The sequence below is a fragment of the Podarcis vaucheri genome (genome assembly GCF_965113315.1).
Source record: "Podarcis vaucheri genome assembly, chromosome: 7".
NCBI classification, from domain to species: domain Eukaryota; kingdom Metazoa; phylum Chordata; class Lepidosauria; order Squamata; family Lacertidae; genus Podarcis; species Podarcis vaucheri.
The window spans coordinates 44,646,451-44,660,802 of record NC_138765.1 but is presented as its reverse complement, the minus strand read 5'-3'; the positions used below and the strand labels follow the sequence as shown (position 1 = coordinate 44,660,802).

At 42.9% G+C, this 14,352-nt stretch overlaps 1 long non-coding RNA gene across 1 annotated transcript; it reads right to left on the bottom strand.

Annotated features, from left to right (window-relative positions):
- Positions 1-2,128: 2,128 nt before the first annotated feature.
- LOC309537512 lies at positions 2,129-13,770 on the bottom strand. Its single transcript, XR_014221940.1, has 4 exons — positions 13,606-13,770; positions 11,905-11,997; positions 4,158-4,717; positions 2,129-2,475 (listed from the first exon to the last, which is right to left on the bottom strand). It is a non-coding gene; the product is annotated as an uncharacterized lncRNA (long non-coding RNA).
- Between the last annotated feature and the right edge of the window lie 582 nt (positions 13,771-14,352).

The following is a 14,352-nucleotide window of genomic DNA, read 5'->3' as shown; positions in this document are numbered from 1 at the left end:
ATATAATAAAAATGAACTTGATTAATGAAAATCACTTTCAGGCAAAGGGTTACAGCGTTGTTAGAAATAAAAAATGATGTATTAATCCAACACTCTTACAGATGGTCCCAACCTCCTGACAACTGTTATTCATTTGAGATGCTATTAGCATGCATAATTATGCTAATTAAGTTGTAATTAAGCACCAATTCTTCAGAGGGCTTTTTCTTCTCCTTCCCTCTCTCAGTCTACCGTTTAATACAACTCGGCACTCTCAAAGCATGCTGAAAGCTTCAGACTTTGTGGCAATGCAAAAAAAGAAGGGATTCCTATCTTTGTAGCCAAAGAAGATGATTGACCCTCTAATCTCTGTTGAACAGCCCTATCCTATGTGTGGTAACTGGGAGGGAGGGAGCACTCTCTTTTCACACTTCTTTACCCATCATTACCTCCCAATGTCTTGTGAGGTCCGTCATCAACACTCTCAAAATATATATTTTTACACATGATGAACACTGCAAGTTTTACGTGCACATTTCCTTGTATATGTGTCAACACTGGTATCACACATGCTTTTTTAAAACAACAATCCTGTCGTGTCATGCGTTGCAGGGCTGAAATGCTATTTGCTTGTTTTTGCATTTGAATGGGCAACATACCCACCTCACTTTTATAGATGTAAAGAGTCAAGAACTGTGTTGAACTGCACTGTATAATCTAAGGGGTTGCAAATTGTTCTAATTCACAGATAAGGATGTTGGAGAATTATGATAGGAACGGAAATGGAAATAGGAAGTGTCTTCTTATTCAACCCATGTCAGGAAGGGAAATCAACCCAGCAAATATGACTGGCATTTGCTGTTGTTGCTTTCACTCCAGCTCAGAATATGGGGTACTCTTGACCTGACAACCCTGGTTCCACCCTACCCAGTGAGCTGCTTCAGTTAGGGCCTAAATACTTAAAAGCATGCCTCTCCCTGCATGTTGCTGTCCAGGAGTTGAGATCTGCAGGGGAGGCCCCCTGAATGTCCTTTTGCTGCGTTTCATACATTGGGTGGGCCTTTTCAGCAGTGGCACCTCAGAATTGGAATTTCCCCTGGAATATGACTGGCAACTTCCTTGCTTGGTTAAAACATCCCCACAAACTATAGGAACTTGGCATTGAGGAATCACTGCCGCTCAGCTGAAAGACTCGGGTCTATGGGTGTAAACTTCTGTTTTTGTTGTGTTATACATATGTATTTTATTTTATCTTATTGTTACCTACCCTGAGTATCTTTAGGGTAATGGTGGTATCTAAATGTTTTAAACAAAGAAACTAAATTTTTAAATACAGTGGTACCTCGGGTTAAGTACTTAATTCGTTCCGGAGGTCCATTTTTAACCTGAAACTGTTCTTAACCTGAAGCACCACTTTAGCTAATGGGGCCTCCTGCTGCTGCTGCTGCGCCGCCGGAACCCGATTTCTGTTCTTATCCTGAAGCAAAGTTCTTAACCCGAGGTACTATTTCTGGGTTAGCGGAGTCTGTAACCTGAAGCATATGTAACCTGAAGCGTATGTAACCCGAGGTACCACTGTAAAGAAACTAAACAACCCCACTCCTCCCTCAACAACTGAGGCTGAACTTTTCGCCATTTTGATTTTGATCCAGCATGAAACACACACACACACTCATGCACGTACACACACACACACACACACACACACACACACACACACACTTTTAGATCACAATAGCTGAGAAAGCATTAGTCTCTCTCTCTCTCCATCCCCTCCTGTAACTCCGCAAGGGTGCATTCAGAAAGCTATGATTATTAGAATTTCCACCTACGCATTATCCCCCTGTAAAGCCCAGTTTTGAGGTTCTCAGCTGGGCAAGGGTCCAGCCTCATGGAGCCAAGAGGGATTTCATTTCTAACTGATTCAGCTGATTGTGCATAGAGCTGAAATGGCAAACATCTTAGGAAGAAAAAAAAGAAGCGAAGTTCCCGATATAAAATTAAACTCTGTACTCTACGTGCAAGCTGACACTGTAAATAGCCAGCCTTGGAGAGTTTCCTGAGATCCAAACATTTGGCTTCAATTGCCCCGCGAGCTCTCTGGATGCCCAAAGACTTGCCTTTTTATTTGAGAGAGTTTTATTGCCACCCCCCAACACATAAAACACATGACCAATAAAACCAGCATCAAGTTCAGCTCTAAGACGTGGAGGGGGAAGGAGGCAGGGAAAGAAAAAGAAACAAGGCACACAAGTACATATAACAGTTTGATTTAAATGTCCTGCAGAATATTCCATATGTGGACACAACTGGAATCTGTTAAAAGATAGCCAGAAGTACAAAGTTCTCTCGCACTGCTGACAACTTGGCTCTTCTCTCCTTTGTTTGTACCTGGTGGCTCTTTTCTATTGACTGCTGCAATTCTGAGACAGAACATTAGCATCTCAATTTATTTCAGCATTCCAACGTGATACAAGTGAGTTGTCTCAAGTTTCCCTGAGAAATAAAAAATGAAACAAAAGCAAAAAAAACCCCAGCTCAATCAAACATTGAAGCCAATGGGTATCAAAAAATATATAAGCAAGTCTTGTTTTGATATTTCTGAAAACTCCATGTTATTTATTTATATCTCTCTTTTATAAGAGAGGTGCAGGTCAGTTCTGTATCCAGGGCAGTTGTCTACCAGAAACCCTACCTGCCCATGTACTGTCTCGCCAGAGTGGTGCATGCTCTAATTATCTCCTGCTTGGACTACTGCAATGCACTCTGCGTGGGGCTACCTTTGAAGGTGACCCGGAAACTGCCTTTAATCCAGAATGCGGTAGCTACACTGGTGACTGGGAGTGGCCGCTGAGTCCGCATAACAGCAGTCCTGAAAGATCTTCATTGGCTCCCAGTAAGCTTCCGAGCACAATTCAAGGTGCTGGTGCTGACCTTTAAAGCCCTAAACGGCCTCGGTCCTGTATACCTGAAGGAGCGTCTCCACCCCCATCGTTCTGCCCAGACACTGAGGTCCAGCACCGAGGGCCTTCTGGCGGTTCCCTCACTGTGAGAAGTGAGGTTACAGGGAACCAGGCAGAGGGCCTTCTCGGTTGTGGCACCCGCCCTGTGGAATGCCCTCCCATCAGATATGGGATGTCAAAGACATTCAGAAGACATCTGATGGCAGCCCTGTTTAGAGAAGTTTTTAATGTGTGACATTTTAATATATTTTTAATCTTTGTTGGAATCCGTACAGAGTGGCTGGGGAAACCCAGCCAGATGGGCAGAGTACAAATAAATTATTATTATTATTATTATTATTATTATTATTATTATTATTATTATCATATTACTATATTCTATTCATTCTACTCATAGGAACATAGGAAGCTGCCTTATACTGAGTCAAACTATTAGTCCATCTATCTTAATCCCATCATATCTGGATAGGGCTGGAAAAGGCTCCTACGTATAACCCTCTTAGTCAGTATAGACCAGGAGTCAGCAACCTGCGGCCCATGGGCCACAAGCGCCCCATAGGGGTCATTTAAATGGCCCACAAGACGCCCCCAAACCAAGCCACCTGCTTGGCGAGTCCCCACGCACAGCTCTAAACCAGCACTGCACGGAGTGGGAACCGCGTCTGTGCAGCCCACGGAGCGATCTCCGCAGGAGTGAACCGGCCCAGGTGAGGTAAACCTTGCCGACACCTGGTGTGGACCAGGGGTTGTCAACCTGGTCCCTATCACCCACTAGTGGGCGTTTCAAGATTCTAGGTGGGCTGTAGGGGGTTCTACGGCACAAGCTGAATCCTCCTTTCATCAAGCACTGGTGGGTGGTAAGGAAATTTTACCATCAAGAAAGATGCATTAGTGGGTGGTAGGTGTAAAAAGGTTGACTACCCCTGGTGCAGACAGTACTGAGCTAAATGGACCAGTGGTCTGATTCTGTATATAATAGATTCCTGTGTTCCATGAATTATTGAGAAGGCCTAGTTTTTCACTTGGCATTAAAAGGATGGTATTAGATGAACCTATATATGTACACAAACACACACACACACACACACACACACACATGCATACATACAAGAAGGCTGGAAGATGGTTACTTTCCTCTCTTCTCCTTCCCATCAGACTTGATAGGCCTTTTGCAAGTCTCCAATAAAACTCATAACTGTTAAGTGAACTTGGTACCTTATAGTTGTACAGTAGGGAGGCAGGGTGTGAAGACTAGTCCTGTACACATTGACTCCAAAGTAAGTTTTCAAGCATTCCATGGCACAGAAATTTGATATGATGGCAGTAGATCAGTGTGTTGGAATTGTTATTGTTGTTTAGTCGTTTAGTCGTGTCCGACTCTTCGTGACCCCATGGACCAGAGCACGCCAGGCACTTCTGTCTTCCACTGCCTCCCGCAGTTTAGTCAAACTCATGCTGGTAGCTTCGAGAACACTATCCAACCATCTCTGTCGTCCCCTTCTCCTTGTGCCCTCCATCTTTCCCAACATCAGGGTCTTTTCCAGGGAGTCTTCTCTTCTCATGAGGTGGCCAAAGTATTGGAGTCTCAGCTTCAGGATCTGTCCTTCCAGTGAGCACTCAGGGCTGATTTCCTTCAGAATGGAGAGGTTTGATCTTCTTGCAGTCCGTGGGACTCTCAAGAGTCTCCTCCAGCACCATAATTCAAAAGCATCAATTCTTCGGCGATCAGCCTTCTTTATGGTCCAACCATAGCTTTTTGTGTTGGAATTATATCACTGCAAAAAGTGGAGGGAAAAGGCTTTAAATCAGAGCATTGATAGAAAGGGGGGGGGCTCAACTTTCCCCACACCTGTGGCTGTGAACTCCTCCTCACACCCCTAAACTATTTGCCATTCTTCTCTTGGTGGGGTTTCATAATTATAAGTGACCAAATGGCAAAGAAGCTGTTTGGGAAAGGATGGAAGGAGAAGCAGAAGGATTCAGCTACCCTCTCCCACCTACCAATGCTACACTTAAAATTGGGAATGGTGAATCTCAACCCCAGTGCTGAATGTGGCTTCTCTATCTGGCCCTTTGAGCTCTCTTCAGAGCACACCCCTTACTGGAACTGCTCTGTATCCTGAGAGGATACCTAGCTGAAATGTGTCCTTTGAGAGTGCCTCTTGCTTGCCTGGATGAAAGGGGGGGGGGAGAGATGTTAGTATGCGTAGAAACTAACCTGTCACATACAAGGGAAAACTTGCATTTGTTGTTCCACCTACTTTTTGCTTCTTACCCTTTCCACCACAGGCAGATGGCCTCTTAATTTCAACAGGTCTGCTCTGTGTAGGACTTAGATGAATACAACCCACTGCACTTCCCTCCTGCCCCCCCCCAAAAAAATACATATTTAATCAAGTCTCAGCTAGTAATTTGTCTGCCATATTCTTAACCAAATGAAGTGTCATAAACTAACTCATGTACACTCATTGCAATAATCAAGGGGGGTGTTACTCAAAGCATGGGTAATGCATGTCCTTTGACCCTTCCTCTTGACTGCAGCTTTACCCCACCAGTAAAGACAGGGAAGGAAATTCACCCAATGGAAGAAGTGAATCGGATGGAAGGAAAGAATGGAATATGGGCAGTCAGGGGAGAAGAGGCCATCAAATGAGGTCAGCAGGCATTCCTAAGCAACTAACAATTCCATTACACCATTGGCTGTAGAAGGAGCTGCCACCCCACCATGACCCAAAAGCAACAGATGTGTCATGTTTAAGATTGTCTTGGAACTAAGTTCGCTTCTTGCCTATTTGAAGAAAACCTTGCAGCCAAAGTTTGCTCAGGGTGTGAGCTGAGTTTTGGTTAATGCATAAGCCAACAACATTAACTCTTGGTGTTTTGTGGATTTACACCCATAAATGGGCATAGTTAGCATTGCCTCTGTTGCTGTGAGGATGAAATAATCATTAAGATTTGTTACATCATTCAAGGATGGTAAAGACCCTAAGACTGCAATCCTATGTACGTCACCACAGGAGTAAGTCCTACTGAAATCTATTTTTAAATGAACTTTCCAAGCATTGTTAGAAACACATATTTTGAGAAAGGGAACAGCAAACCTTCATGCAGGTGGTGGTGTTTTGTTTTGTTTGTTTTGTTTTTGAAATGGCAGGTTACTGCTGAAACGGGATGGACCTGAGTCGTGGGCGAACACATATGAAGATTACACTGACTGGAAATATACTGATGTGCCCCTCCCTGTGGTGAACTCTCCTTCACTGGAGGTTTTTAAACTGGGATTGGATAGCTAAATGTCAGGGATTCCTTAGCTGTGATTCCTGCCTTGCAGGAGGTTGAACTAGATGACCCTTGGGGTCCCTTCCAACTCTATAATACTGTGATTACATCTGTAAAAGAAGCATAAATTGGAACCAAAGCTTCCAGGCAACAACCGAGAGAAATTTATAGGCATTCCTATTAAATGATCTTGAAGCTCAAAGCTATGACTCTTTATCTCTGTAGTTTTTCCTCAGCTTTTCCTGGGGAGTGGTCAATATTGTGTCTTCATTTTTGTTTTGTTTTTTGAAGTGCAGAATAAAAAAAAATTTTTGCTTCTAAAGACTTTTCTGGACTAGAATTTGCATCTGCTTTCAGTTTACTGTTCTCACTGCTGTAATGTTTAAAGAAAAGCCATTTAAATGTCAGTCCCACTCGCTATTCCCTTAGCAGGGACAAAACACACCATCCATGACATCAGTTAATCATCTCAAACTATCAGCCTGTGCAGATAGTTGAGTCAACAACAAGCCTCTAAGATGAAAATAGCTCACATAACAATGACATGATAATTATTTCACAGACAGATGTCCTGGACACTGAAGCTGAGTAAGAGTTCGTAGGAACAAATCATTCAAGCCTATCCCTGACTAGAGCCAATGTTGACAATCAAAATGTTATTTATTTATTTATTTATTTAAACATTTATATACAGTGGTACCTTGGGTTAAGAACTTAATTTGTTCCGGAGGTCCATTCTAAATTTGAAACTGTTCTTAACCTGAGGTACCACTTTAGCTAATGGGGCCTCCTGCTGCCGCAATGTGATATCTGTTCTCATTCTGAAGCAAAGTTCTTAACCCAAGGTACTATTTCTGGGTTAGCGGAGTCTGTAACCTCAAGCGTCTGTAACCCAAGGTACCACTGTATACCATTTTTCATTAAAAAACACAATAATTTGGTTTACAGCACAAAATAAATACAATAGAACAGTGAAAAATATGAAATGGCTTTAAGATGCTTCATGTTAGCATAGTTACTTAAAGAATGCAGAGTCCAGAGAGAAAAGTCTTGATAACACTCTACTCAGCAAACTGAACAAAAACAGTGTATAATCTGAGAAAGGAACAAATAGGTTTTGTCTTTCTTAGGACAGGCTTTCAACATAGCAGGGATACAGTCAACCAAACATACACAGGAAAAATTTCCCTCAGAACTACTCAGCCAATCAGACCATATGCTACCTCAGTAGATAATGCCACTTTGCCTGGCTGCTAAGCAACATTCCCAACCATCCTCCTTTTGGATCAGTGGACCTTATGAATAACAGAAATGACCTTTAAGTTACAAACTGAATGATCCTAGGTGTCCCCTAGGAATTGATTCATAAATGAAAATAAGAATAAAATACTTCAAAAAAACCAAACCCCAAAATACCACAAATATCAAGAATTGTCTGTAGAGGTATTACTAAAAATCATTCCTCAGGAATCATTGCCTTCACAATTAGGTATGTTTTAACCACACAATGAAAAACCATTGCCAGAGTGCGTACCTTATCACTAGAAACATTAGGGGGTTCAGTGCTTAGTCAAAGTCAAGGATTGCTCAGTATCAAGCATAACAATCTGCCATCTAGCCACCCCAGCTCTACAGAAATGAAAAAGGGCCGGACTCTGAGGTACCCAGTTCCAATGATCTCCCAAGAACATAAAGTGAAGTTGTACCCATTTATCACAAAAGTGGAGCCATACCTCTGGGTTGAATCTCTCTCCAAGTCTTTCACTTAAACTTGATTGAAAATAAGTTCTTCCTATTTATTTAATGGTCCCTTTTATTCTGCTTTTACAATAGGCGGTCATAAAAGTTGAAATTTACAGAACACTTAAGACTGTTGTGTAATCATAAACTCATTTTTCAACCTGAAGCTTTGCTTCATTCGTTTACTAACCCAAAAAGGGGGTTGCTGATGTGTTGCTGAGATCTGGTATCCACCACATGTTGTAGTAATGATCACTCTTTAAATATACCCTATAAATCACACGCTGGAAGAGTGTGTTTGAGAAGGCTGATGTGACACAGGTCAAAGGGCAGAGGCAAAGGGGTGTTATGTTTATAGTCCTTTGGAGGGGAACTGGTTAATTAAAAGATGGCCTTCATTACACCTTCCAATGGAGCACTTAGAGGAACTTTTCTGACTGCGACTATCCTGCCAAAATCTAATTAGAGATTCATTGCATCTTATAAATCAATGTTATTGTGTGTCAGGCAGATACAATGCATCAAGCCTAAGTGGAATTTTAACTGTCCAAATCCGTTTGTCTAAACATCATAAAACCTGAAACAAATCAAAGAGCCAGTTATGCTAATAAAAGAGACACATATTTATTATGAAATACTGTGCAGTGTGTGTGTGTGTGCGTGCGTGCGTGCGTGCTTGCTTAATGATACAGGAACGGAGCCAGGTCTATCACAGTAGCTAAACCCCACCTTCTGGGCAATAGTAATAGCCCTGGCTAAGTTTTCACCATGCGTAACTAGCTGGTGAAAGTCTGGTAGCCCCCAGATGGAGACACACGTCCCTGTGGACATCAAAAAGTGCTTCTCTGCAGTTCAATAGCTCTGGGAGAGCATTGCAATATGGATGCAGGTGTGCATCCTTCACCAGCTGCATGCACCTGAGTCCTCTGTACAGATTTCCTGTGATGGGAAGGGGGGATGGTTGCTTGGCCGACACACTTGTGTCTGTGTAACCAAATGGGATATTGCACAGGTAGTAACAACACAGAGACAGAGACATTTGTTGCTGTTGGCATCCATCTGTCTTGAGAGACAATGAAGTGTGCCTCCAGGTGTGGAACCACTGTGTTCGCAGCACCGAAGTGACCGCCCCAGGGGGCAAGCCTGGGCAGTGTCTTGGGCCACCCAGATGCCAAGATTCCCTCTTGGCTTAAGTGATGTGGTCCAAAGGAAAGGAGAGCAATATGTCTGGGACCAGCTTGGCTGCAAAAGTTGTCGGAAGGAGGTGTGAAAGGCGCCATTGAACCGCCATAGGGACACCACTCTGGATTTGTGTAGGGTTTAGTCCTTAGCCTTTTCTTCTCCCAAAGATACCCTGCTAGGCAGCAGAGCTTTAGAATAAGAGTTTTGCTTCTCCTAGATGGACTATCTTCCCCAGTTGATGAGCCCCTTCTGTCCCTCACTTCACAGCATGGGCAGAAATTGCCTTCTTGACCATTGGACCCACTCTTGGTCTCATCCAATCCACTAGTCTTCACCTGCAGGGAAAGTCCCTCATTAACAGAGGATTTGAGACTCATCGGCTACCCTCACCTGGTTTAGCCGGCCAGTTGAAGCTCTTCCCAAGGTGTGGCCACTGTTGCATGCTGACAGCTTCTAGGAGCCACAAGTGAAAGCTGAGTGCAGAATGGGGACCAAAGGTGGACAAACTGTCCCAGAAGGAGCATGGTGTGTCCCTCACCAGAGGTACTATCCCTCCCTAACACCCCATACACCCCACAGAGAGATGCTATATGTGACCTTAATGATGTGACTGCAATAACCATGTTAAGTTTTTAAAACTTAAATAGCTAACCCTATCCATCCACACTGTGGTCCCAATTAGACATGACTGTCTGCCTTCTTGGAGCTGTTCTTGACATTTGACACCAGAAGTGTATGTTTTGGGGACCAACCCCATTCTTGTAACTGTGGTTTTGTTTTAGACTGTTTAAATATCGTTTTAATATGTTTTAATGTGTTTAAGGGACGCATGTGGCACTGCGGTCTAAACCACCGAGCCTCTTGGGCTTGCCGATCAGAAGGTTGGTGGTTCGAATCCCCGCAACGGGGTGAGCTCCCATTGCTCAGTCCTAGCTCCTGCCAACCTAGCAATTGGAAAGCATGCCCAAAAGTGCAAGTAGATAAATAGGTACCGCTCTGGTGGGAAGGTAAATGGCGTTTCCTTGCGCTGCTCTGGTTTTGGTGTTCCATTGCATCAGAAGCAGCTCAGTCATGCTAGCCACATGACCCGCCAGTTCCTTCGGCCTGTAAAGCGAGATGAGCACCACCACCCCAGAGTCATCTGCGACTGGACTTAACTGTCAGGGGTCCTTTACCTTTACCATCGTATTTTGGTTTCCTGTCTCCTAATTTGTCCTCTGGTTCTGACTTGCTCTTTGGTCCTGACTTTTGGCTAATTCCTCAGCCCTGCCTCATTGTTTGCCCTTTGCTCCTCACTTCTCAATTGCCCCAGAGCTCCTGGTCCCCAGCTCCTGGCTCACCATCTACTCGACACCATAGTTTTCTATGTGTAGGAAACATTTTTGCACGAAGGAACATCCCATCCTGTGAGTCCTCAGTGGCAATCTGAAGTGGAACAGCCCTGACAATGCCTTACGTCATTTAAAATTAAGCCTGCTTCCCTGTATAGTGCTAAAATGCCTGCTTGGCTTTCCTGAGCTGTATCCAACACAAGTCCTTACCTTTGAAAGTTTTGTCTATTAGCTTCTATGAGTTTACTAGAATTGGATACAACCCCCTGAGTTCTTTTTAAAGCCACTATCTTTGAGGAAACTGCACAAGAATCTTCAGTCTATTTGACAAATCCATATGGACTGGCAACATTTAAAAAAAAAATAATGAAAGAAAAAAAATCCCTGGAAAGTCTCTAGGCTATCATATTTTGCATTAGTTATTCTAGTCCACTTCCCCCACTTTGTAATAACTGGTTATCAAAATGGAAAGTGTAGAACACATTGCATAACAGAGTTCGCTGATGGGTCAGCTGATTGCCTGTTTTCTTCCTGCATTTCAAGGAAACCATTAACTGATTTATTGCTGAGGCTTATATCACAATTTCTAAGAAAACATTGTTTGTGGTATGATATGAATGTTAAAAAAAAAAAGCCGAGATGTTTCCAAGCGTCTAAGCCATAAGATGAGATCAACACCACTTCCATATGACTGCACTTCTCAGTCCACAGGGAGCTCTGTAGGGAGCTTATAGATCTAACCTGTAAAACAATTAGATCTACGCCAGCCTTCCACATGTTATCACTAGCCAGCGGGGTGCAAAACCTCTTTATCAGTTGCTATAGAGCAAAACCTCTTTATCAGTTATTGTAGAGAACAGGTTGTTACACAGTCATCCCCATCTCTGATCTGCCCAGCACAGAGAAGCACCTTGAGATATGAGTGACTGGATTCTGAGAAAAACAGACAAATAAGTAGCTAAGTCAAGTAGGGTTAAATAGTGTTGTGCTCTGCAAACATAGCATGAAGACTGGCAACATTAACCACGCTTTGGGGAAATCCCTTGCAGATAATTGCATTGCTGGGAGACAGTCAGAGAGGCAGTTTTAGGGCAATGTGACTGGTTCCCCCACAATGGGCACTGAATGGGGAGGGAGCCCAGTAAGCACATGCCTAGCTATGGGAAGGTGGCGTGAGGCTCTGACGGGGTCCTAGATTCCTCCCTCCTCCTCCCCCAAGCCAGCTAAGTGCTAACTAGGCTTTGGGAAGGAGACAGGAGGACTTGAGGACCCTGTCAGAGCCTCACACCTCTTTCCCAAAGCCCATTGCCTCACTTACCAGGCTCAGCACTCAGTGCATCTATCTCACAGCCCTAAATCCACCCTGCTACACCACTCCCATGCTGCCAGCCAGAGATTTGGATTACAGTCTGAATGAGTTTAATACTCACCCTTCAGATTGTGCCACCACAGGCATGTCTTCGGTGTTCATCAGAAAAAGTGGCAGAGCATGAGTGAAATGTGCTTCTTTCAGGTCTCATGCTCTACAGACATAAATATGGGCAGAATGGGCAAGTTCAGCTTACTATGGAGGATATATTAAAATATATAAAGATTCCTGCTGGCTCAGGCCAAAGACCCATTTAGTCTAGCATCCGTTGGCCAACCAGATATCTCAATGGGCAGCGTACATTTCATGCCTTGCTTTGCACATAGCACAGAAATAGTAATGGAAAACTTACCCCGTTGTAAAGTTGCTTTTCCCAAGGTAATTCAACTGGACTGCTGTCTTTCTAGGAGTTAACTGACATTGGGACATTAATATGGATACTACTTTTTTTTCTTCCTAGGAAAATGCTCAACTACCCATAACTCAAGACACGTATTTATTGACCTGGACTGCCAGTAGCCTGAGAGAAAATTCATGTCATATTTGCACTGAGACATTCAGCTGAATTTGATGGGAAACCTGGTTGGACAAGGTTCTCCATCTCAATCCCATATAATGCTTTTTAAAAGAAAAAGGAAAGGAAAGAAAGACTCCTCACTTCCATAGCATTTGCCCAAAACAATCAAGAAGAATCCCACCCCCACCCACCCACCCATTTTTGGTTTAGAAAATGAGTATTTATTGTGCTAGAAAAGTGTTTCAAAAGGAGCGCCTGCATTCTTATGCAACACGAAGTCATGAATTCTGCATGAGGCTGCATGCACACCTTGTCAGAAATTATATCTGCTTCAGCTAGAGGGACAATGATACATATGTTCGTACGAACACATAATATGTTTTATTTAAAGTATGCCATAAATATTTTTTTTGCCCTCTAGCAGAGTTTAGAATGAACAGGCGCTGTATGGTATCATGACAACAATGTTCAGATAACAGAAAGGGAAGAAATCTATTCAAAATTGTCTAACTTTATCTGTGCGTATGTATGTGGGGGGAATACTCCATATCTTTACTGATAAAATTGGCACTTGCAGGAGACTTACTGCAGTAAAACATATGCATTCTGCCCATCACGCAGAATTACACTAATATGCTGATTCAATATAGTGGTCTTCACGGAGGAGGCATTGCTTCTTGATGGCTCTCTCCATTCTGAGGCTTGGGGACAGATTCTTACCCAATCCTAGCATGACAACAGGAGAGGAAATCCAAGCATCCCTTAGGGATGGGGGAGAAATTTGATTCCGTTCACATTTAAGGGCAAGCCTGCCTAAACTGCGCTTTCCAAAACAGTGTGAAATCCAAAACACAGCCATCCTTCAAAATTTGCACTGCTCCAAGTTTTGTAATGCAGTTCTCAAAGGATAGTTGTGTTTCAGTTTTGGCTTATGTCCTCTTTTGGAAAGTGCAAATTAGGGTAGGCTCGTGTTTCTTTATATACATACATTTCTTTACATTGTTTAGTCTGTGAACCTCCCTGAGCTCTTTTGATAAAGGGTGGTATATAAATTTAAATAATAATAATAATAATAATAATAATAATAATAATAATAATACAAGATGACTTCAATTTCTCCTCCATCCCATGTCCCTTCACTTGGTCCGTTTACTCAAGATGCATGCAGTTTCTCTCCTGCACCTGCTGCACAGTCCTCCTTTGGATCTTGGCCACAGTGAGTTTATCAAGTATGCTAATATTTACCTTACTTATTGGCATATACAGTTCCCATCAGCTGCCAGACTTAGTCTATCTGTTGAGACCATCAGTGTTGGATTGCTCTCTAGCAGGGGGAGAGCAGAAATCCACCTGTGTGAATTCTTTGTTAAAGAGAATGAATAGATTTATTCATGAGCTAGACATCAATTAAAATCAAATTACTCAATGGGATAATGATTAACCAAAGAAACACAGCTAAATTCTCCTCGTGTTGTGCAGGTACATTGGGTACATTTTCTGTGGGAGAAAGTAGTATTGTTCATACTAAGAATTCCTTCTACTTCTGCAGTCACCTGCAAAATTTTGTTTTATGTTTTAATTGCCTTTTCCAGATTTTATTCTTAGCTTTCCTTCCTTCCCTAGCCAATAGGTGCTAATGGCACAAATGTAACAGCAAAATACCCATAAAAGCATTCATAAAAGCATATAAATGAAGAGTGGAGAACCAGTGGCCTTCTAGACATTGTTGGACTCCAGTTCCTATCAGCTCCAGTCATCATAGCCAATGCTCAGGGATGATGGGAGCTGTAGTCCAACAATATTTGGAGAGCCAAGTGTTCGCCACCTATGGAATTGGGGTTTGAATGGAGTCTGGGATTGCATGTGCTGGCTTGTCCATGTGTCATGTCCATGTGTCTTGAGGAGCCATTTGGACTCCTTGTCTCTCATTTCTCTCATCTCACTCTCTGCTCTGCCCTCGTTTAGCTGAAACCTGCAATGTTTTAATAATAA